The sequence below is a fragment of the Heterodontus francisci genome, chromosome 25 (genome assembly GCF_036365525.1).
Source record: "Heterodontus francisci isolate sHetFra1 chromosome 25, sHetFra1.hap1, whole genome shotgun sequence".
Taxonomy (NCBI): Eukaryota; Metazoa; Chordata; class Chondrichthyes; order Heterodontiformes; family Heterodontidae; genus Heterodontus; species Heterodontus francisci.
The window spans coordinates 60,333,202-60,359,100 of record NC_090395.1 but is presented as its reverse complement, the minus strand read 5'-3'; the positions used below and the strand labels follow the sequence as shown (position 1 = coordinate 60,359,100).

The 25,899-nt window shown below is 42.5% G+C and overlaps 1 long non-coding RNA gene across 1 annotated transcript; it reads right to left on the bottom strand.

Moving 5' to 3' along the window:
- Positions 1–18,101: 18,101 nt before the first annotated feature.
- On the bottom strand, positions 18,102–25,410 carry LOC137383917 (uncharacterized). The gene is made up of 4 exons (XR_010977488.1): positions 25,337–25,410; positions 24,049–24,151; positions 21,639–21,803; positions 18,102–18,149 (listed from the first exon to the last, which is right to left on the bottom strand). It is a non-coding gene; the product is annotated as an uncharacterized lncRNA (long non-coding RNA).
- Between the last annotated feature and the right edge of the window lie 489 nt (positions 25,411–25,899).

Genomic DNA, 25,899 nt, shown 5'->3' with positions numbered 1-25,899 from the left:
GACTAGTACAATTCATTCAGATCTATCAGTATCTTCCTCCTCTGCCTCAGAATTCTCTGCGTCATGTGTTATTTCGAAGACTCTGCCCCTCCACAGGGCAGTTCATTGCATAATGATACTTTGAGTCACATCTGAAGCACCTATTAACTATTCCTTGGGCATTCCTGGGATTCATTTGCCTATGATTGCTGTTCCAACCCTGTCTTCCACTATAATATTCAGACCTGCTGAAGGTGCTTTCATCCTCATTCCTCCTGTCTTTAACTCTTCCATTGTACTTAGGCCTGCTTCCAGTACCTGGATTATTTCTAAATCTTGTAAACATTGAGTCCTCCATTGTTTGTGTCACCGCAGAATGCCCCACTTGTTCTACCAAGACTGCAGGAAATGACTGTTTCCCCAGGAATTTCTTTTAAGGCCGCGGACATTTGGTCCAACAGGGAGTCTTTGTCCAAGAACCGAACGAACCCCAGTTACAACAAGGAGTCTGTCCATATGTGACACCCGAGCACAATCTAGCAATTTAAAAGCTAGAACTGAACCAGGGATCTCCAAATTGAATTTCCTCAATCTTTTAAACAATCTGTTAAATTTCATGATATATTCTTCCATTGAATAACCGTCTGTTTTCTGAAATCTATCCAAGTCTAACCATGCCTCATATGCATTCAATAGGTCATCTTTCTTGTAAATTTCATCCAAGAATTCCAACAGAAGATCCAACCCTTCATCAGTATCCAACTGATGAGCATCCAATTCAGAAAACACTTCACTTCTGATTTTACAATGCCAAGGCCATACCTTGTATCCTTTTTGGTAGAGATGTAACCTGTGTCCACATATCCACTTCATTCTTCCACCGGTCACATGGTTCAGACTCCAAAAACACCGGAGGGTAATCATATCCTGACAATTTGCTCTTGCTTTCTGCCATATTTTTCACAATAGCCCTTGAGGCTTTAGTTTTCTATCCAAAAAAAAATCTCCTATTTTCCAACCTTCCAACCTTTAAGCAACCATCCTCTGCTACCATGTTACATTCCAGAAAGATTGTTGTGGAAAGATAATGCTGGAGTTTATATTTACTCAGTTTCACATTTATTGTGCAGAATAAAAGGATTACAAACATGTCTTTCCTCAGTGGAGGGAGTGAATGTTTGTAGATGGGGTGCCAATCAAGTGGGCTGCTTTGACCTGGATAGTGTTGAGCTGCTTGAGCGTTGTTGCAGCTGCACCCATCCAGGCAAGTGGAGAGTATTCCATCACACTCCTGACTTGTGCCTTGTAGATGGTGGACAGGCTTTGGGGAGTCAGAAGGTGAGTTACTCGCCGCAGGATTAATTTTTGAAGAAAACAGCAGATGAGATATATTGTTCTAAACTGGCATACAGTATAACTTCTGAGCACACGCAGACAGGCCACCAGAATCTTCAGAACAGTTCTCTTCAGGCAGCGTTGAGAATTATTTTTAGCAAGCTTTCTTCAAATACAGGAAACAAGATGAATCGACACAGTGGACTTCACAGGGTCTTTTATGGAATTTCTGGGAAGCAAGCTGGGTTGTAGTCTTCTGTTCTTTTTTGACATTTCAGCAGCACTTGCCTTTATCTCCTTCCAGAAGGTAAAACACACTCACTGACACAACCAGAAAGCTTGTCAGTTTTTCTACCAATCCCAGGTGTTCTGCTACTACTGGGCTTGTCCAATCAAACAAGCGCTTGTCACTTTTCTGCCCCTGTTACCAGGGTTTCCACTCCATCTCCAACCCGAGCCATGTGACAACCAGCAACACTGTTGCCAAACTGGCTCCCTCAGTGTTCCTGATGGCTCTCTTTTTTTAAAAAGGAAAACCTGGTCCAACATTTATTCAGCTTAACCATAAATTCCTTTAAAAATATGTTTTTTAACAAAACAGAATCACTTTCATAACACTTCCAAGTATCACTGTATACCAGCACATCGAGGTAAACCACACAGTTAGGAACACTGGCTACCACTTGGTTCATTAATTTCTGAAAAGTGGCAGGGGCATTTTTTTTTTTAGCCCAAATGGCATCAATCAGCATTGGAAAAGACCATCTGGTGTGACAAAGCCCGTTATTTCTTTAGCTGGGGGTATTAACGGAACCTGCCCGTTTCCTTTTAACAAATCTATATTGGTAAAAAACATGGCACTGCCAAGACTATCAATACAATCTTCCAAGTGAGCAATTGGGTAGGAGTCTGCCTTTGTTACACCATTAAACTTTCTGCAGTCTGTGCAGAATCTAGTTGACCATTAGGTTTAGACATCAACACCACTGGGGAACTCCAGCTGCTGTGCCTGGGTTCTATTAGGTGGTTTTCCAACATGTATGGGATTTCTGTTTTTACCTGGGCATGTTTCCCTGGACTTTTTTTTTAGATTAGATTAGAGATACAGCACTGAAACAGGCCCTTCGGCCCACCGAGTCTGTGCCGAACATCAACCACCCATTTATACTAATCCTACACTAATCCCATATTCCTACCAAACATCCCCACCTGCCTATATTCCCCTACCACCTACCTATACTAGTGACAATTTATAATGGCCAATTTACCTATCAACCTGCAAGTCTTTTGGCTTGTGGGAGGAAACCGGAGCACCCGGAGAAAACCCACGCAGACACAGGGAGAACTTGCAAACTCCACACAGGCAGTACCCGGAATCGAACCCGGGTCCCTGGAGCTGTGAGGCTGCGGTGCTAACCACTGCGCCACTGTGCCGCCCTGTTTTATAGGAAATAATTCCCCTACATCCACATCATGTGTGGCTAAGGTTGTACATCTTGTCTTGTCCCTACAGACTTCTTTAAATGCTGTGAGTAGCCTTGTTAGGTCTTCTCATTTTTCTGCATCTATAGATGAAAGCATAGTGTCCAATTCAATATTAGCTAACTGGATAGTAGAAGGTTCAATCTGAGAGTTGTCCAGACCTCCTTCTGCCTCATTCTCACTATCCCTTTTATCCTTCACTGTCCCTACTACCTGACATACCATGTTCTTGCTTATCCTCCTCCCTGCAATGATATTGTTTTAATATAGTGATATGATACACCTGATTCTTTTTTCAGCAATCTGGGGTGCCAATCAAATAATTTACTTTAGCAATTTTTTTTACCACTTAACCGTACTTTCAGCAGTTCACCCTGTAAAGGCAATAAAACTAACACATCATCCCCTGGTTGAAATGTTCAGGTCTTGGCATACTTGTCTGCCCATTTCTTCATGGTTCTTTGGGAAGCTTTAAGGTGTTCCTGAGCCACTTTGCAGGCTCTCGTGAGCCGCTTCCGGAACACGGATACATAATCTTACACAAAAGATTTGCCCCTCTATTCTAAAAACATTTCTTTAATTAGTTTTAGAGAACCTCTTATCTCATAGCCATAAACTAAATCAAAAGGACTAAAACCGGTAGACTGGTTAGGTGACACCCTAGTGGCAAACAAAAGAAATTCAAGCCCTTTATCCCAATCACAGGGATATTCATGATAGTATGCACTGATCATCGTTTTGAGGGTCTGATGGTACCGTTCTAAAGCTCCTTGTGTCTGTGGGTGGTACGCCTAAGACTTTAACTGGGTTATACCCATATTACCCATAACTTCCTGAACAATTTTAGACATAAATTTGGAACGTTGATCTGATTCAATCTCTATCAGTAATCCATACCTAGTGAAGAACTGGGTTAGTTCTCAAGGGAATGGCCGCTGGGAGCCGAGTAGGCATATCCATGATAGTGAGTGTATATTTGTGCCCTGCTTTTGTTTTCGGTAAAGATCCTACACCGTTTACCAGCACCCTACTGAATTGTTCCCCAAAAACTGGTATAGGAATTAGAGGTGCTGCTTTTATTGTAGGTTGCGATTTTCCCACAATCTGGCACGTATGGCATGTTTAACAAAACTGCACCACGTCCTTGGAAAGACCTGGCCAGTAGAAATGTCAACCTATACATGATTGGGTCTTCTGGATCCCCACATGACCCACTATAGGAATTTCATTGGCTATCTTTTCATATTTCCTGGCAATACTTGGGCAGTACCACTATCTGATGAACAACCCTCCATTCTTCATCCGCAGGTCTGTGAGAATGTCTCCATTTCCTCATCAGAATCCCACTTTTAATATAGTTGCCTTCCGGAACTCCCCCTGCTTCAGCTTCAGTTAAAGCCGATTGTACCACTTTATTTAACTCTGGATCGGCTTGCTGAGCCTTGATCAGAGAAGACTTACTGAATATTTCCTTCGGATTATCCAAATCCCCAAAGAACTTTTCAGATATTCAGCTATCGATCTGTGGTGCCACTTTTACCTCTGACAATGGAACTCGTTTAGCCTTTGCTCAGGTCACTACACATGAAGAAAAAATTCCTGGAACCTTTTCCTGCAACTGTTCTGTCTCTTTACCTTCATTTGGTTTTTTCGTGACTACTGGAGAAGCTATACCATCGTTCCGGCCAAATCATTCCCTTGGAGTAGGTCAACTCATTCTACAGGCAAACTATGTACAACTCCTACATAGTTACCATTCCAGACATTCAGTCACACCCCAGATGCACTGATACAAAGGTACGAGTACATACTCCCCGCCAATATCATTCACTAAAACCATGGCATTCAATGTGCTCTCTGGTGGAAATGTTATACCTTCCCCCAGCAAAAGAGTTTGGGTTGCTCCTGTATCCCCAAGTAAACCCATAACTAGGGTTTACCTGCCTCACTTGAGGGATAAGGAGTTACTTTTCCTTTTGAAAAGAATTCCCTATAACTCTCAGGTATCTTGTTCACATCCCCCGCACTCTCAGCAGTTTTTGTATTTGACCTTACAGCTGCAGTCAGAGCTACAGCCGATCTGTCTTACTCCCAGTCAGGGCCCCTTTCTCTGCATTGGCCTTATGCACCCTATAAGTCCCATGGGTTTACCCCGCAACTTCCAGCATTCTGCACGAAGATGACCCTACTTGTGGCAATGGTAACACTTAGACATTTGGACCTCACTTCCACCTTCAGCACCTCCCTTTCTGGCCTGAGGAGGAGATCCCAGGGCATTCCCAGTTATCCTTTCTTGTCTGCAGCTACTTGCCTTCTTTTCACCCTCCCACCTTCTATCCTTCTCAGGTTTATGGGGATTTGAATTAGCTAAAATTCAGTTGCAGATGAGGCAGCCTGAACTTGACAAAGAAAAAACAATAGAATTGGAAAAACTTAAGCTTGAATTTCAAAAAGAAAGTGAAAGAGAAGGAAAGGGATTCGAATTTTAAAAAGATGGAACCAAGATGAAGGGGTGGCCTTTACTCCAGTGAAATTTTGGTGGGGAAAGATCTGACTGCAGCCCAGGACCCAGTGAAGAACTGTTTAAGTTTGTACAAGCCCTCCTGAAATTTGAGGAAAGGGACGTTGAGACATTTTTCATATCTTTTGAAAAGATAACCAGACAGATGAAGTGGCAGAAGGAAAGCTGGACGCTATGCAAAGCAGATTGATGGGCAGAGCTCATGAAGTTTATGCCATGTTTTCTGAGAAGGCTTCTGCAGATTATGAGATGGGAAAAAAAGGCTATTCTCACTGCTTACGAGTTGGTCCCTGAAGCGTACAGGCAGAGATTACGGAATGTCTGGAGATAGCCTGGGCAGACTTATATAGAATTTGAGAGGGTAAAGCAAATTAATGTTGATAATTGGATGCGGGCAAAAAAGGTATGAGAACCTGAGGGAAATAATTCTCCTGGAATAATTTAAAAGTTCACTCCCTCAGTTAGTAAGAACCCATGCAAAGAACCAGAAGGTTTCAACAGCCAGGCAGGCAGTGGAAGTCGCTGATGATTACAAGCTTGTTTACAAGCCCAAACCCTTTGTCCGAAATCCCCAATTACCATATATGCATACCTTCAACAGGAAATGCTAATAGCAATCAGAACCAGATGATTTAGCAGAACTTCGCTCCCTAGCTGCTTTCTCAGGCTTCAGAGGAAAACTGCTTCTACCACCACTCACAGCTGTGAAGAGCTAACCCAGTACACACCAACTATTTCCTCTTACAAAACAATTAAAAGCCACTGACCAAATCAATTATTTCTCGTGGTTTGAGGTTTCACAAATTGATAGGTTGGATAAACAGCTAAAGAACGGACTATGCTTTAATATTGCATAAGCTCTTTCAAAAGAATGAGTCATTACCTAGCTGTGCTCTCATTTCCTCATGGCACTTGATTTGACATGGGAATAAATTACTTTCCCACAGTTGCATCATGGTTTGGAGAGACCAGAATAAGGAAGGGGAATCCAGTTTGGGATATATGAAAATGATATATGCCTTCACCAATGGCAGAGTGACTTTAAAGCCAGTAATTGTTCATGTGCATAATTTCTGGAAATTCCCTTTATAAATCTTTACCTTATCAGTCATGACAGAAGCAGAGGAAACGTCCTCCTAGTCCAAATGAGTATATTTTTGATCCAATAGTTTTGAATGTTTTTCCAAAATAATCTGTTCTTTTAAGCTCCAACAGGCCCCTTGCAGCTAAAAACAAAATGCATTTACATCAGTCCCTATACAGATTTGGAGCAGCGGCCTTAGCACAGAACTCGGGCTTCAAATTTACAAGAATATTTGAAGTAAACAGTTTGAATATTAATAACAACAGTCACTTCCCAGCGATGTCCCCATCTCATGAATGAATTAAAAAAAAGTTAATGCTTTCGGTCCCAGCTTAGTTGAACAAATTTCTTTTCTTTTGGGCCTCCTTATCTCGAGAGACAATGGATACGCGCCTGGAGGTGGTCAGTGGTTTGTGAAGCAGCGCCTGGAGTGGCTATAAAGGCCAATTCTGGAGTGACAGGCTCTTCCACAGGTGCTGCAGAGAAATTTGTTTGTCGGGGCTGTTACACAGTTGGCTCTCCCCTTGCGCCTCTGTCTTTTTTCCTGCCAACTACTAAGTCTCTTCGACTCGCCACAATTTAGCCCTGTCTTTATGGCTGCCCGCCAGCTCTGGCGAATGCTGGCAACTGACTCCCACGACTTGTGATCAATGTCACACGATTTCATGTCGCGTTTGCAGACGTCTTTATAGCGGAGACATGGACGGCCGGTGGGTCTGATACCAGTGGCGAGCTCGCTGTACAATGTGTCTTTGGGGATCCTGCCATCTTCCATGCGGCTCACATGGCCAAGCCATCTCAAGCGCCGCTAACTCAGTAGTGTGTATAAGCTGGGGGTGTTGGCCGCTTCAAGGACTTCTGTGTTGGAGATATAGTCCTGCCACCTGATGCCAAGTATTCTCCGAAGGCAGCGAAGATGGAATGAATTGAGACGTCGCTCTTGGCTGGCATACGTTGTCCAGGCCTAAAACTACTTAATAATTCTATATCAATTAGAAATGAAACTTAGACTTTTCTACTGAATAGCAAACTACTTGGGGTTAAAAGAAAGATACTGTAAGTGCTCCCAATGCATCGTTAACATAGTAAAACAATAAAAATAGCTGACACTGCTAATCAGCATACACATACTAAAGAAACAGTATGCATGTTTTTAGTGCTTTTCAGCATTATTACTGGCACATTGATTCTAGGACACAGGAGTGATGGAATATAGGTATAATAGGCTTAATTAAGTAGAATTTGGAAATAGTTAGTGTATTACACCTTTTAGAGTTAGGCATTGGTCAGGTTTTCAAGACTTACTGGCATTCCCCTTTAAGAAGGGAGAGTTAATGAATTTCAAGGTCTCTGTTATGAACCAGAAACAAGTTGGGAAATCCATTCCTGTCTCTGTTGTCAGGGGCTTGGAAGATAAGCACACACATTGAAATATCCTGTCAGTTACAGGTAGCAATAAATTGAATTGGTTTGTGCAGGCAGGTAGGCTCCTGAGGTTGCTTTGGGGTGCCATGGAAAGGGCCATTATAGATAATAAAACAATAAATGGAATGTACTCACAGGAAAGAGAGGTTAAGTAAACACAGTTATAAACATTTTGAATTTCAGTAAAACATGAAGTAGAAATGGTAATTAAAGATATGGATTTTAAAAGGAAGCAAAAAACACAGAAAGGTCACATTTAAATGCTAAAAGTCAGAGACAGTATAACCGTGAGAGTTTTTGAAGCAAAGTTTAGAAGCGTTGAATCCTCGAACAATGCTTCTAAACTATGGGGAATTTAAGGTAAAAAGTTTACTTTAAATTTTGATGGATATTTTGGATATTCTAAGCTTCCTTTGCTGTAATATTAGCGAGGTTAAACTTTTAGATTCTATGTTAGAAATAAGATTATGTGTTACATCTTTTAGAAATATTTGATATTGTGATATACAGATCATACTTAGAAGTATATCGCATGTTAAATTCTTTAGTAAGTTTATAAAAGTTAATAAATCATTTAGGGCAGCACAGTGGTGCAATGGTTAGCACCACAGCCTCACAGCTCCAGCGACCCGGGTTCAATTCTGGGTACTGCCTGTGTGGAGTTTGCAAGTTCTCCCTGTGTCTGCGTGGGTTTCCTCCGGGTGCTCCGGTTTCCTCCCACATGCCAAAAACTTGCAGGTTGATAGGTAAATTGGCCATTATAAATTGCCACTAGTATAGGTAGGTGGTAGGGAAATATAGGAACAGGTGGGGATGTGGTAGGAATATGGAATTAGTGTAGGATTAGTATAAATGGGTGGTTGATGGTCGGCACAGACTCGGTGGGCCGAAGGGCCTGTTTCAGTGCTGTATCTCTAAACTAAACTAAAACTAAAATTTCATGTAGTATTCTGTATACAACTACAAAGAACCCCCTCTCTGTCTGTTTAAGTGGAGAGATATGTATTGAAGAGAGTTCCCAGACTCTTATAATATCTGGGATATTTATGACTTAGCCATAATTATTAAAATCTTCTTACTTCTTTGGCCTCCTTGTCTCGAGAGACAATGGGTAAGCACCTAGAGGTGGTCAGTGGTTTGTGAAGTAGCACCTGGAGTGGCTATAAAGGCCAATTCTAGGCGCTGCAGATAAAATTGGTTGTCGGGGCTGTTACACAGTTGGCTGTCTCCTTGCACTTCTGTCTCTTTTCCTGCCAACAGCTAAGTCTCTTCGACTCCCCACACTTTAGCCCCGCCTTTATGGCTGTCCACCAGCTCTGGCGACCACTGGCAACTGACTCCCACGAATTGTGATCAATGTCACGGGACTTCATGTCACATTTGCAGACGTCTTTAAAGCGGAGACATGGACAGCCGGTGGGTCTGATACCAGTGACGAGCTCGTTGTACAATGCGTTCTTGGGGGTCCTGCCATAATTCCATGCAGCTCACATGGTCAAGCCATCTCAAGCACCTCTGGCTCAGTAGGGTGTATATGCTGGGGATGTTGGCCGCCTCGAGGACTTCTGTGTTGGAGATACGGTCCTGCCACCTGATGCCAAGGATTCTCCAGAGCCAGACGTCGCTCTTGGCTGACATATGTTGTCCAGGCCTCGTTGCCATAGAGCAAGGTATTGAGGACACAGACTTGATACACTCGGACTTTTGTGTTTCATGTCAGCGCGCCATTTTCCCACACTCTCTTGGCCAGTCTGGACATAGCAGTGGACGCCTTTCCCATGCGTTTGTTGATTTCTGCATCAAGAGGCAGGTTACTGGTGATAGTTGAGCCTAGGTAGGTGAACTCTTGAACCACTTCCAGAGCGTGATCGCCGATATTGATGGATGGAGCATTTCTGACATCCTGTCCCAAGATGTTCGTTTTCTTGAGGCTGATGGTTAGGCCAAATCGTTGCAGGCAGCTGCAATCCTGTCGATGAGACTCTGCAGACACTCTTCAGTGTGAGATGTTAATGCAGCATCGTCAGCAAAGAGGAGTTCCCTGATGAGGACTTTCCGTACTTTGATCTTCGCTCTAAGACAGGCAAGGTTGAACAACCTGCCATCTGATCTTATGAGGAGGAAAATTCCTTCTTCTGAAGACTTGAATGCATGTGAGAGCAGCAGTGAGAAGAAGATCCCAAACAGTGTAGGTGTGAGAACACAGCCCTGTTTCACGCCACTCAGGCTAGGAAAGGGATCTGATGGGGCACCGCTATGCTGAATTGTGCCTTTCATATTGTCATGGAATGAGGTGATGATACTTAGTAGCTTTGGTGGACATCCAATCTTTGCTAGTAGTCTGAAGAGATCACGTATGCTGACGAGGTCAAAGGCTTTGGTGAGATCTATGAAAGCAACGTAGAGGGGCATCCGTTGTTCTCGGCCTTTCTCCTGTAGCTGGCGAAAGGAGAACTGCATGTCAATGGTGGATCTCTCTGCTCGAAAGCCGCACTGTGCCTCAGGGTAGACACGCTCAGCCAGCTTCTGGAGTCTGTTTAAAACGCCTCGAACGAAGACTTTCCCCACTATGCTGAGCAGGGAGATTCCACGGTAGTTGTTGCAGTCACCGCGGTCACCCTTGTTCTTAGAGGGTGATGATATTGGCATTGCGCATCTCCTGTGGTACTGCTCCCTCATCCCAACACAGGCAAAGCAGTTCATGTAGTGCTGAGAGTATAGCAGGCTTGGCACTCCTGATTATTTCAGGGGCAATGCCATCCACCCCAGGGGCTTTTCCACTGGCTAGAGAATCAATGGCATCACTGAGTTCCAATTTTGTTGGCTGTTCGTCCAGCTCATCCATGACTGGCAGAGACTGGGCTGCATTGAGGGTGGTCTCAGTGACAACATTTTCCCTGGAGTACAGTTCTAGGTAGTGCTCCACCCAGTGGTCCATTTGCTTGCGTTGGTCAGTAATCGTGTCTCTTGATTTAGACTTGAGGGGGGAGCGATCTTCTTGATGGTTGGCCCAAAAGCTCTCTTAATGCCATCATACATTCCTCTGATGTTTCCGGTGTCGGAGGCCAGCTGAATACGACTGCATAGGTGTTGCCAGTAGTCATTTGCACAGCGCCTGGCTATTCTTTGGCAGCACTTCTGGTTACTTTAAGTGCTACGGATGTTAACTCGCTGGGGGCTTTCTTGTAGTTCAACAGTACAATGCGCTTAGCGGCTATGACAGGTTCCAGCTCTTCAAAGTGAGATTGAAACCAGTCTGCATTCTGCTTCTCACATTTGCCATAGGTGATCATTGCTGAGTCATAGATGGCGTCTCAAATGTGGGCCCACTTGGTCTCTGCATCCCCTGTAGGAGTGTTTTGAAGGGCTTTTTCAAGTGAATTTAGAAACTTATGTAACAGCTGTGGATAAGAAATTCTAGTTAGTGTTGGTGCGCGGGGGGCCCTTCTGCTTGGAGTGATGTAGCTTCTTTGGTTTGAGTCTAACTTTGCTGCACACCAGGGAGTGGTCGGTGTCGCAGTCCGCACTGTGGAAGCTGCGTGTGATCTGGACACTTTTTATAGAGGCTCGCCTTGTGACGATGAGGTCCAGCTGGTGCCAACGACATGGTCTTGGGTGCCTCTGTGAAACCTGGTGACAGGGTTTAGTATGAAAGAATGAGTTGGTGTTGCAGAGGTTGTGATAGGTACACACCTCCAGCAGTCTCTATCCATTCTCATTCATCTTTCCAATGCCATAGCGCCCAAGGCAGGACGGCCATGAGTCATGGTCGGCCCCAACCCTGGCATTAAAGCCCCCCAGCAGGAACAAATGTTTGGTTTTGGGAATGCGACTAATGATATAATGGAGTTCCTCGTACAACTGGACTTTAACTTCAGGTGGGAAGCAGAGTGTTGGAGCATAGATGCTGAGTAGGTGTACTGGTGAGCAGAGGCGGTGAGCAGTCGGATGGACAGTATGCATTCCGATCCATTTGAAGGTGGCTCTATCATGCTGAGCAAAGGGTTTCTGATTGCAAAGCCCACTCCATGCTGTCTTGGTTCTTCAGGCACCCTACCCTGCCAGAAGAAGGTGTAGTCTTGCTCTCTTAGTGATCAGCTCGCAGGGAGGCATGTCTCTTGAAGTGCTGCAATGTCCATATTGAGTCTACTGAGCTCGTTGTTAATGATGGCAGTCTTCTGAGAAACGTTGATTTGTGTAAGGTCTTCCGACAGGCCAGGACACATAGTTCTGATGTTCCAGCTTGCAAAACGAAGGGCTGGTACCTTCTTTCCTTTTTTTGTCGTGAAGTTTGGTGCGGTGTTACAGTCCACTTGTCGGGCAATGACCCTAAGCTCCAAGCACCCATTGAAGCAGGTGGACTGTGGCAGGACAGAACCTTACTGACCAGGGGCTGCCCAGTTTGAGGCGGGCGGTAGCTGTCCAGTGAGATACGATGACCTCTCCCACTGACAAAGGCAACCCTTGGCGCCCAATCTCTATGCCAATTGAGCTGGACATAACCCTGTAACTGCCGCCTTCTGTGTTGTTTTGGTCGCTGTGAGGCGACTATGGAGTGACCTCTCAATGGCGCATGCCTGGGCGGATGTATGGAGGTTGTGAGTTGCCCAAGCATCAAAACCCCCCTCTCAGCCTTTTTAGTGGGGTCAAAAGGAGTGTAGAGCACGATGTTTGGCACCGGTATGGCTGCAGGAACTACCGGAAACATGCCAAAGGTGACACATGACCGCCTCTGGGGTTCTGCTCCGGATTTTCTGTTAGGGTTTACTCCCTTAGCCTCACACAAGTGAGCTATGTGATTTCATGGAGGGAGTGGGAAGGGGGGACAGGGTGTGGGGGGAAGGGGGTGCGGTGGATGCCGGGGGGAGGGGGTGGGGGAAGGGTGTGCGGTGGGGAGGGGGTGCGGGGGTTGAGCTGGGAAGGGGGTGCGAGGGGTAGGCGTCCAGCGGGGGTCACGACCCTGGCGAGCAGGCCAGCCTACAGCCTGCACGGCCTCCTCGATATCAGCGTCCTCCAGGCTGACGTTGCGCTCGTGGTAGCCATCCGGCTCACGGTGGAGCTTCTTTCCAGGCTTCCAGCTGTGACGGTGGAACGGTGACCAAGGCCGGATTGAAGCCCTGACCCTCGACGCCCGCCTCCAAAAGATGGTAATATTCTCTGTTGATTTTTTTTCTTTGAGGGAACGCTGGTACAATTCTTTGGACCCAAATAAGTGTCTATGAGAATTTGTCTGGTTTGAACTTGATTAAAGGAGGTTCTTCGGGATGTACTCCTGATTTGGTTTCGTCCCTCTAAAGGCTTAAAGTCATAAATCACTTCACAGGTACTAACAATGGTATTCTGCAAATGAGGGCTCTAGAGTACATGAGCAACAAGTCTGCACAGTTAAACAGACTACTGTCTCCGTGAATAGTACTCAGGCACACAATTAAGAGTCCACTGGACAGAAAGGACAAAATTCAATGCACAAAACATCAGTTTTGTTCATTTTCACAGAAGCCTTTTTTAAAAATTGCAAGGATCAATTGTGAAAAAGTTAATTTTCATATCAACACAAGCAGATGCTTGTAGCATAATATGCTGGGATTAAGTTTCTACACAAATCATATTTCATAAATGCAGCAAATGAACTGTTAAAATGGATTAAAAACAAACCCCTGTAGGCTTCTGAAGTGCAAGAAAAGTAAACAAAAAAGACAAAGTTAAATCTAAATGATAGCAAAAAAGTGTCAATGTTATACCTTAAAATAAAACTTGTGACCAAACTATAATCCTACGTCCTTTCTAAAATTGCTGCAAGATATATTTTATTTAAAGTTAATGAAAATCCTATCATATTGACATAGTATCTAAAAATAAAAAAATAAATAACTTACAAGAAGATCCATTGGGGTGGATTTTGAAGAAAATAGAATCATTTTTTCCCCTGAAATGAAGCAACGACAATCAAATGAGCAACAATGCTTACTATACAAGACATAATTGTCATACAAAACCTTTGCTTTGTGGGGCTGGGTGCAGGTAAAGAGAGGGGGAGAAAAGAGAAGAGAAAGTACTTACAAAAAAGGCTGACAGAACAAGAGATAATTTTTTAGTAATGGCTAAACATTTACTAAGAATCTGTTGCACAAACAATAAATCATGTACAAATTTACTTCAGCTATTCACTGCACTACTCATCTAAGTGATGTATCTCCAATTTGATGAATTCAGTTGTTAAATGGTGTCACTGATTTTATATATTCACTTTACCCCTTAGTAGAGTGAATCTGATAAATCAGAAGAGAACTTGCTTGTATATTTGGAGGCCAATAGTCTTCCTTTGCTAATTTCAACAAAAGATCTTAGCTGAAGAGTGTTTTTTTCTTTGCTAAAATTAGTCAAGACAGGAATCTCAGTCTTGTAGAAAGTACACAGAATAAATGAGGGGTACTTTTTCTACTCTATTAACCAGTCTCATAGCTAACTGCAATTCTTCTGTGCTCTTCAAATTATACAGTGAATAGTGCTTCAAGCTGCTTTCAACTAATGGTTTCCACAAATACACTGAAAATATAAGTAGCATTCTACACAACATAATGAGAAATACCCTTTTAGGTTAAGTGCAAATTGGAGTTTGATTAGAACAAAGTCAGAGTTAAGTTTACCATTTATAGCTTTTATTAAAAAAAACACAAAAAGCATTATTTTCTCAGCCTGCATTTAGAAAACAATATTATTGATCACCCTCCCCAGCTAAATCCACTACTACTTGGGATTATCGTTAAGGCCAAAGACACCTTTTTCAACCTCTTACAACCCAAATCCACAACTCCCTCCATCCAACAGAATGTGACAATCTCAGATTTGCTGTATCAAAATTGAGACCACCTGCCAACTGTATTAGTTCTATTACATCCTTAATTTCACCTTCCCAGTACCACTTTCATGTAGCTTCTCTTCAGACCCTCTTTATAATTCTAACCAACTGCTTCCTCAACTTCTTCCATGTCAAAACATCTATTTTTCTCTACCTTCAATGCTCACTGACATGGTTCATATATTTTTTGTACAGACCTCCAAAGAACCCTTCTCAAAAGATTTTCCTCAGCCTCTCCACCCTTTCCAATTACCACCTCATTCATAGCCTGTCTTTCGTCTCTCAAGGTTCTGCACTGCACTATCACCCTCAACTCCATGCTCACCTCTCCCACCATTCTCTATCCAAATACTGACCTGCCCACAGTGCCAAGACTATCCTAGTTAAAATTGCTGGTATCCTTTGTAATACCAGACACCTCATCTTTTCTTGCGCTTTCCACTGCATTCTACACTGTCAATCATTGCATGCTCCTTTCTTTCCTCTGTGATCCACATCTGTGGGACCAGACTTGCTTGGTTCCATCCCTACCTATTCTAAAAGGGAAAGCACATGTCTAATAATGCCATTTTCCCCAGACATGGTCACTTCAAGGTTCCCAAAGTTTTTTAAATATATATGTTGTTCCTTTGTAACATAATCCATAAACATGAGACTCATTACCACGTGCACAATATCATCCTCGACTCTACAAACACCACTCTGTTGTCATACTGTCTTCCCAATACAATCATGCTTAAATCAGAACGTGTCTCCAATTTAACACTGGCAAGACCAAGCCCCTAACACCAAACGGTGCATTCGACCCATGAGGTGACTGCAAACCCACATTTCACCCATCACTAAAATTACTTGTTTTCATCTCATCACCTGCTCTTCCAGCCTTGCCTCACCTCACCCAATCACAACAGAAACTTTTACCCACATTTGTATTACTTCCTGACTCACAATCTCTTTCTGGCCCCCAACAAGCTACATAAATTACAACTCAACAAAAAAATCCACTCCACATCCTTTCCCATTATCTCATCATTTCCGCCCTTACCAACCTAATTGCTTCCTCTTCCCCATTAACAGCTAATTCCAAATCTTCATTCACAATTTATGCTCTCTCTATAGCCTCATCGCCATTCTATCACTGCAATCATGGGAAACCCAAAATTCCTACCAGTACCCTTCCAACTCTGGCCTTGCATGAAATCTCCCTTCTTTCCTCCCTTCTCCCCCACTCCAACTTGGAAATTGAGCCTTCAACCAAACTCTTAGGAACTACCTCCATAAACCCACTTTGCTACCTTCCTCCCTTCCTCAAAAATTGACACTATCATTTTCAATAGTATTACTGTTCAGCATCCATTCTCCTTTGTGAAGTACATTTACTACGTTAATAAACTGATGAAGTCCTCACTGTCATCCCAAATGAAGAAAAAAAAATCATCCTCTGGAGGACATTAATGCCAGGGTTGGAAATAAAATGGGGTGGGAAAAGCCAATGGAAATGCCATTCCCCTGCTGACAACATGCGCTCAGCCTAGCCTCATTATAACAAATACCCTCTTCCACCAGAAGGACAAATATGAAACCACATGGAGGCATCCTAGATCAAAGCACTGGCACCTCCTGGATTATGTCATTGTTCAGGTCAAAGATCTAAGTAATGTCTGCATCACTTAATCTGTGCAGGGGATTGATGCCTGCTAGACAGATCACCAACTTATTCAAATTGATGATGAACATCCACCGAGCACCAAGGCACCAGAAGGCCCAAAAGTCCAAGAGGAAGAAGATCAATGTCTCAGCCCTAAAAATGTCCGACCGAAGAAAGGAATTCCAAAAGCAGCTCCTGACCAATCTGGAAAACCTTCACACATCCAACTCAATTCCAGAACAGTGGGATCAAATAAAGTCAGACTTTTGTGCCCAGACCATTGGGTTTGGACATCACCGTCACCAGGACTGGTTCGACGAAACTGCTGTCAAATGTCTGACCTCCTGGGAAAAAAATGAGCAGCCTTCATTGCAGAGCAACCCGAGGTCGCATCTCAAGAAGGCAGCACACTAACAGCTCAAGAATGATGCCCCAAGACAAATTCAGAGGCTAATGCGTTGGCTGAGTCAAGGACAACGTCCACTTAGGGTTGCGAATTTCTCCCATGGGTCTTTATGTAACTGAGCTGGCCGATTTTCAACCTGCAGATCTTTGGGAGTCAAGCAAGGCTGTGTCATCGCCCCAATACTATTCACAATCTACTGATGACAGCTATTCACCTCAAAGATCAACAGTCCTCCAGTGTAAGTTTTAAAAATATCAGTTGCCTCTGAGTCAAAACTAAATGTACTACCATAGACATACACGAGCTAGAGTTTGCGGATGACTGCAGTGTCGGTGCCCACTCTGCACCTGATTTGCAAGCCACTCTCTTCAATTCTGCATACAAGAAACTCGGCCGGTCCTTGAATGTTGCCAAAACAAAACTTATAACAACCCACACCAGATCAGCCAAATATTCCATCTCCCATATACATTGAAGGAGAGATTCTAGAATATGTTGAGCACTTCTCATACCTTGGCCACCAGTGACAAGGAAATCCAACAGCGGATCAGCTGCGCCAGTTCGGCCTTCTGCAGACTATAGCAGTGAGTGTTTGACAACAAACATCTCCTCAAGTCAACAAAAATTTTAGTGTACAGAGCCCTTCATGTCACCACGCTCCTGGACTGCAGCAAGACATGGATTGTGCATCAGCGCCACAACACAGCGCTAGAAAAATTCCATCAGCAGTGCCTCCGCCGCATCCTCCGAATTCAATGGGAGGACCGTCGAACATATACTAGTGTCCTTCTTGAAGCCAGATCCACATGCATTCAGGCAAAACACTTGCAAAATCAACTCAGATGGACTGGCCACTGCACCCGCATGCCTGAAAATCATCTCCCCAGCCAGGTCCTGCTCTCAACTCTCAAATAGACAACGTTCCGGGAGGACAAAGAAAACGCTTCAAAGACACTGAAACTCTCCTTGAAGTGCGGCTGCATTGATCATAACAACCAGGAGGAGCTTGCTACCAACCACTAAGAATGGCAACAACTTGTTCACTAAGCTGCATCACCTTTCAAGTCTCAATGCCTTAATGATGAGGCAAAGTGTCAGCAGAGAAGGAAAGAAAAGGAAGCAAATCCTGCACTCCATATCCCACAACTTCTTGGAATGCCCTGCCCCATTTGCCCAAAACTCTGCAGGTCAAAAATCAGCCTGCTCACTCACATGAAGACCCACGGCAGAAACTCAAACCCTCACGTCATCCACATAACAGCCGACGGATTACTGCATATTTTAATAAAACAATATATTCGGTCTCCTCAGTTACTATAAGTTAAGCTTTACTTACCACTTAACAAGACAGACAAAATCGTGAATATTATTCCATCGTTCACCAAAATGGGAGGAAAACCACAAAACATTCTGGAAGATTTCAAATAAAAAGTGTCAGACAAAAAAAGAAAATCTTGGAATTGCATAAATCATTAAACGTGTATTACATGCAAAAATGTTTTCACTTACACAATGAATAAACTTATCAAACATGCAAATTCTATTGCTATATAGATTTTCTAATTCCCCACTCATGCCCAAATGCAGCATCACATTGCTGTTAGTGGGAGTTTGCTATCTGAAGACTAGCTGCCACGTTTCCTACATTAGAACAGTGAGAATCTAACCAACTATCCTTGACATTCAATGGCATTACGATCACTGAATCCCCCACAATCAACATCCTAGGGGTTACCATTGACAAGAAAATGAACTGGAGTAGCCATATAAATACCATGACTACAAGAGCAGGTCAGAGGCGAGGAATGCTGCAGCGAGTAACTCACCTCCCAACTCCGCAAAGCCTGTCCGCCATCTATAAGGCACAAGTCAGGAGTGTGATGGAATACTCTCTACTTGCCTGGATGGGTGCAACTCTAACAACACTCAAGAAGCTCAACACCATCCAGGACAAAGTAGCCCGCATGATTGGCACCCCATCTACAAACATTCACTCCCTCCACCACCGACGCACAGTGGCAGCAGCGTGCACCATCTACAAGATGCACTGCAGCAATGCACCAAGGCTCCTTCAACAGCACCTTCCAAACCCACGACCTCTACCACCCAGAAGGACAAGGCCAGCAGATGCATGGGAACACCACCATCTGCAAGTTCCCCTCCAAGTCACACACCATGCTGACTTGGAACTATATCTCCGTTCTTCCACTGTTGCTGGGTCAAAATCCTGGAACCCTTCCTAATAGTACTGTGGGCGTACCTACCCCCCCATGGACTGCAGCGTATCAAGAAGGCAGCTCACCACCACCTTCTCAACGGCAATTAGGGATGGGAAATAAATGCTGGCCTGGCCAGTGACACCCACATCCCATGAATGAATAACAAAAAAAAGTGACTACATTTCAAAAGTACATCACCGGCTGTAAAGTATTTTGGGATGTCAGGTAGTTGTGAGAGATGGTATATAAATGCAAGTCTTCCTTCTGACATGCAGTACGTTGCTCGTTACTATATTGAATTTCATCTGCACTGTTCACTATTAGCCGAGATATTTTGTCCAATTCTACTTAATTCATTGTGTCGTTCCCACCCTGCCTCCTCAGATTCAGCTGTATGGAGTAGTTTGAGCTTCTGAATCCAACTCAATGTAAACTAGAGACCAGGAAAGGTCCCAATACTGATCCCTCGGTACCCCCTCAACACTCCTTAAAGTATCCTTCTGCCAGTTTCTTATGCATGCTTATCACTTTAAACTCAACTAGTAGCCTCTCATATCAGCCTCTGTCCAAACCTTTTGGATATAAAAAAGCAGCACCATGTTGTAATGTCACTTCCTCAAAAAAAAACAGGTCTTCCCCCTTTTATAATCCATACTGGTTGCTCCTTAGTTACTGGATTACCACCATACAGCCAATTGCCAAGCTTACTGATTTATTATTTTACCCAATATTGCTGCAAGACTAATTAGTTCCCAAGTTGGTTTAAAATGAGCACAATGACCATTTTCCAATTTACTGAGACTTGCCAGAGTTTATTCATTCCCTCAAATGGCCATCAATGCATCAAAAATAAAACTAACATATCAGCAAATCTGAGCACATTGTCACTTGGCCGTTTACTTCATATGTGAAAGAACAGAAAAGGAAGTGGCTGCAGAGATAGTGGAGGCATAGGTCGAAATATTCCAGAACTCACTGGATTCCGGGAGGGCACAAATGGATTGGAAAAACGTTAATGTGACGCCTCTGTTCAAGGGGGGGGGAGATAAAATGCAGGAAACTATAGGCCAGTCAGCCTAACGTCGGTCATTGGGAAAATGATAGAGTCCATTATTAAGGAAGAAATAGCAGGACATTTAGAAAAGCTTAATGCAATCAAACAGAGTCAACATGGTTTTGTGAAAGGGAAATCATGTTTGACAAATTTGCTAGAGTTCTTTGAGGATATAACAAGCAGAGTTGATAAAGGGGAACCGGTAGATGTAGTGTATTTAGATTTCCAGACGGCATTCGATAAGGTGCCACATAAAAGATTATTGCACAAGATAGAAGCTCATGGTATTGGGGGTCATGTATTAGCATGGATTGAGGATTGGTTAACTCACAGAAGACAGAGAGTCAGGATTAAAGGGTCTTCTTCAGGTTGGAAAGACGTAACTAGTGGAGTGCCACAAGGATCAGTCCTCAGGCCTCAATTATTTACTATCGATATTAATGACTTGGAGGAGGGAGCAGAGTGTAATATATCCAAATTTACTGATGATACAAAAATAGGTGGGAGGGCATGTTGTGATGAGGACATAAGGAATCTGCAAGGGGATATAGATAGATTGAATGAGTGGGCAAAAACTTGGCAGATGGAATTTAATGTAGGAAAGTGTGAGGTCATGCACTTTGGTCAGAAAAATCAAAAGACAGACTATTATTTAAATGGAGAGAGACTCCAAAAAAGTGCAGCACAGAGGGATCTGGGTGCTCTTGTGCATGAAGTACAAAGAGTTAGCATGCAGGTGCAGCAAGTAATCAGTTGAGGGCTATGAGGAGCTGGCACGAAAGAGGAGTTGAGGTCTGAGGCAGATCAACCATGATCTTATTGAGGGGCCGAAGGGCCTACTCCTGCTCCTATTTGTTATGTTCTTACAAAATTGAAGTTCGGCTCTGTTTGATGCTAGAACAGTAACACATTTTCACACCATAAAGAAACCAAACCACTGTTTAAGTTTGGTCATGTCTACACTCAGTGTGTGGCATTTCTACAGGTGGAAGTAGGATAACATGACTGCACGCAAAAATACATGCTAAACATCTCTAACCACAGAGATGTCTGAATGTCTATAGCATTGTTTGCATTTTGCAAACACAGTCAGCAATGGTGCTCCCAGAAATGTTAAAAGTGGCAAGAAAGTATGTAGAAACTAAAGCATTCAGAAGCATTATATTTAAGCATCACTTGTATGAGTGCTCTCTTGCAATTTCTATTACATTTTCTATTTATTGTTTATAGTAATTAACATTATGTATTACATAAAAGTGAATTGCGAAAGTTATTATAGTCAATCAAATATTACTACATCTGCATAAAACTTTACACGTACCAAAAGCCACCTACTTCTAGAAAATGAGAAAGGATTACTCTTATATTGTGTCCAAGGCAGCTACAATGACTATACATTTCACTTCACAGAATAAAGTATTACTGTAAAGAGGGTAAATGCCAAATGTACTAGTATTTCCACTATCACAAACTTTCTCGTGTTCAAACTCCAGTTATCCCACACCCAAGTAAACTGAAAGCAACAACTTTCTCAACTCAGAATTTCAACATTATTTTCCATCTCCTGAATAATCAAAACTCACTTTAGTTAATGGATACAATCATTTACTTCTTAGATGCACTTACATCTATGCTTAGTGCTAGTAGATGATCTGAATATTTGGAATGGTAAAAGATCTGCAATAGTGGGTGAAAAGGAAGATTTATGGGAACAAAGTTCTTGCCAAAATCACTTGACCTGAAGATTCTTCCTCCACTGCTCTTTCCAGACACATCAGCTGTAAGAATCGCCTGAAGGAGAGAGAAAGGAAAACAATTGTATTATGGAATATACATGAATTTTATTTTTTTTAAATCAGCTAAACTGCAATTTCTCCCTAATTACATTGAAGATTTAACTAATGTTATATATTTATAATGGAGAACAACTTCCTGAAGTGGCTCTGCTATGCTCACTGCAGCCATTTATACTGAAGGGAGGAGTTTCACAATAAAACAGATTTTTCAAGTGTTAGTGGCCCTTTTCTGGGACTGCTTTCTAATGGCTATGGTGGACCCAAGTTGGTCCACGAAAGCAAAATTTCTCCTCTGCTGTCCCATCCAGTATAGATTATAACCACTTCTACTGCTCAGGCCATTGGTAGAGGTTTAAAAAAATTGCAAGCCTGCCATTGCCTTCAACACTAGCTTACTGTGCAGTTATGCTACCAGGCAACACAATCATCACACTCATGAGCCAAAACTACCTTGGGTAATAAAACTGTCTGCTTCATATAATTAGCCACTGGTAGCAGCAAACCAGCAAAGTAAGTGCATTATATATTATTTCAGTGTTCACACTTAGCTTTGCCGATTTCATGCTCATATGATCAATTTGTAGTTTGATTATTAGGTACAGTTGCCTACTTTAATCCCTTTGACAATTCAGTACCCTGTGCCTCATTGACCTATATAATGATCCAATCTACAAAAAGTAACAATTTCTTTTATTTATCTATAATAAAAGCAAAATACTGTGGATGCTGGAAATTTGAAATAAAAACAGAAAGTGCTGGAAAAACTCAGCAAGTCTGGCAACATCTGTGGAGAGTGAAGCAGAGTTAACGTTTCAGGTCAGTGACCCTTCTTCAGAACTGGCAGATATAAGAAATATAAAAGATTTTAAGCAAGTAAAGCAGGGGTGGAGCAAGAGATAACAAAAGAGAAGGTATTGATAGGACAAGGTCACAGAATAGCTGACCAGAAGGTCATGGAGCAAAGGCAAACAATATGTTTATGGCGTGCTGAAAGACAAAGCATTAGTACAGATAGGGTGTTAATGGACTGAAAACTGAACAGCCACAAGCACAAACATGAAAAAAAAATGGGAATAAAACAGTGGGTAGGCACAGGAGAAACAAACTAAAATAAAACAAACACAAAAAAAAGAAGAAAAAATAAGTAAAGATAAAAGTAAAATGGGAGGCCCGTCATACTCTGAAATTATTGAACTCAATGTTCAGTCCAGCAGACTGTAGTGTGCCTAATCGATAAATGAAATGCTGTTTCTCGAGCTTGCGTTGATGTTCGCCGGAACACTGCAGCAATCCCAGGACAGAGATGTGAGCATGAGAGCAGGGGGGAGTGTTGAAATGACCAGCAACCGGAAGCTCGGGGTCATGTTTTCGGACTAAGCGGAGGTGTTCTGCAAAGCAGTCACCCAGTGTCCATTTGGTCTCCCCAATGTATCTTCTTATTTATCTTCTTCCTGGCTCGTGCCATCCTCTTTTCAATTGTGAGCAAGTTCCAAACCAATTGAATTATTCCTATTGACAAAAAAGCCAGCTGAAAGCTGAACTGATTGCAACATTTAGAGTTAATCTCAGACAGAAAAGTGTGCTAAAACAGAAAATAATATTGCTGGATAAGAACAGCAACAGATTGGGAGTAGGCAGACTTAAAAAGTGTGGGTGCAAGCCAATTCCTACCGTTCCACTTCAGTATTCTGAAGCATACAGAATGTTTAACATATGGATGCCATGGTAGCGAAATTGCAGAATCATTCTGGATAGATGAGTTATGAGTCGAATGTTATTCGGCTTCGATATTTATATACCATTCTACAAGTTTGTTTCTGCTCTGTGCAATTGTGCTTTTTTAAAAATATGTTCTTAGATCTTCCTGTATCAATGGTCAATAGGACAGCTAACCTATGCATGACCCCATGCCCCTGCCAAACATTGTTCTGAACCTCGCTGCTGGGAAAGGTAAAGAACAGTCCAAGAAGATTCGCCCTCCGATGTTCAGTTCACTGCAGGGAACTGAGGAGCACTCTGCTACCCACACAAAATGGACAATATTTGTAATTTGATACAAAACAAAACCATGATTGTGAAACCAAATCTTAACGTAGCAATATAGATCCAACAACCATCCAGTTGGAGAAAAAAGTTTTAAAGCAAAATAGCAATGGATAGTGCACTGCAATACACCACGTTGGCAAGTTAGAATCTTGGACAGTCTAAATCAGTCTATCATACAACATAAAGGGATCTACCTTTCCAGAATTTTCAGGGCCAATAGCAATTCCAAATTCAGTACGGATGAAAGTATTGTTGATGAGCTTTGTAATATCAGAGAAGGTCTTTCCATAATTATCACTGAAAGAAAATTATCAATTAAAACAATGCAGCAAGCAACCTCCTGAATAAGTAAACAAGGTTTGAAAATGCAAAACAAAAAACTCCATTAGTACTTGTAGGGCATATTAAAATACAGTGTCCTAAAATAATAAAATGTAGTTTTACAAAGATTTTCAGCATGGCAAATTCCCAACCTTAGCCAGGCTATTTCTTCGGAGAGCAAAGACAGAGTAGGCATTTCTCCACTAGACGAGGAGACAATTAAATTAAATCAAACCATATTAATCTGCACAATTTCTAGCAGCAGTTAAAGAGGAGCAATGATAAGGCCTGTGAATAGTTAGCCAGAAAATGTCAAAATGCAGTTCCCAAGCAGGAATAAACTTAACAGGTAATGTACATTTCATTTTGTAACTGAAGCAAGGCATAATTAGATCATAATATAGTTCTATTATGGTTATTTGCCACATACGGTCATGTTACCATGACCTTCCTACCCAGTTTTTAAAACTTTAAAACTTTTCAAAATTACCAAGAATTTAGACAATTCCGCCTCATTATACTCCAAGCAAAGACCAATGAAATTATTCCCAACAATATGTGGCCCATTTCACGACCCTGCAGCAATTTACAAGGGTAACTGCAGCATACAACTTCACATCCAAGGTAATACAGAATAAATCCGAACATTCTTCCTGGAAGTCTAGCTTCCACTACAAGCACAAAAGCTTTATTATAATCTAAATGAAGCTTTTGTTAATCCATTAACAGCATGGTCACAATAGCATATAAGAAGCAAACCAAACTATTTAGTTGCTTCTACTACAAGTCAGCATGTGGTCAGAGATTGTTAAATTACTACATTTGAGTGGATAAAGAGTGAGAAAGAGCAGAGCAATCAAAGCTCCTTTTCAGATGGATACCGTAACCTTCTCAGAAATATTTAGACATTTTTAGCACTTATAGCAGCTACAACATAACTGCAAAAAGTAGATATACTCGGCTATTGCTTACAATAAAAATAAAAAACAGCAAGCTATAATGCTTGTCCTTGTTGCAGAGCTGTCCATTAAAATTACTGAACTGGGTTACTCATTAGGGCAATTTATTTTCCCTCTTAAAATTCAAAGAAGAACTGCAAAAGTTGTTTCATATTTTTCTGTCAAAAAGATATGATTGAAAGCTGAAGTCTACATGTATTACCTTCTGTATGACCGTGACTGTCCAAAGCTAATTCCCAAGAATGGCAGATGAAAGGTTGTTAAGGCCAGGAGTACCTGTGAATGAAAACACAACGAAACACAATTAAATTTAATCTACTGTGTTGATATTTTTCCCCAAATCCAGAGTTCTTTACAATAGAGTACTTCCACATTGCTGATGTACAGCAATTTCAATCCATCCAATGGCTCATTAGAACAGCTAGCTGCTAATTTACAGGATCTGTGACAATCTGCAGTACTTTAGGTATGCTATAAATAGGTGTCAAAATTAAAATAGAAACGAGCAGCCAATTAGGTCGCCATCTCACATTGTGGCCACTTGCTCCGACGTCACCCTGACACCCTTCGCAGCCGCCCTGCTTCTTCGAGCGGTGTGGTGAGGAACAATCGACCATCGGAGCGAGTGGCCGAGAGGAGGGAAACGGAGCTAGCGTCTGGAGTGATGAGGCGGGGGGGGGGGGGGAGTGGGGAATGAGCATCCGGAGAGCAGGATGGGGGACAGTGAGTGGCTGGAGGGCGGGGAAAGAAGGGAGCGAGCGGCCG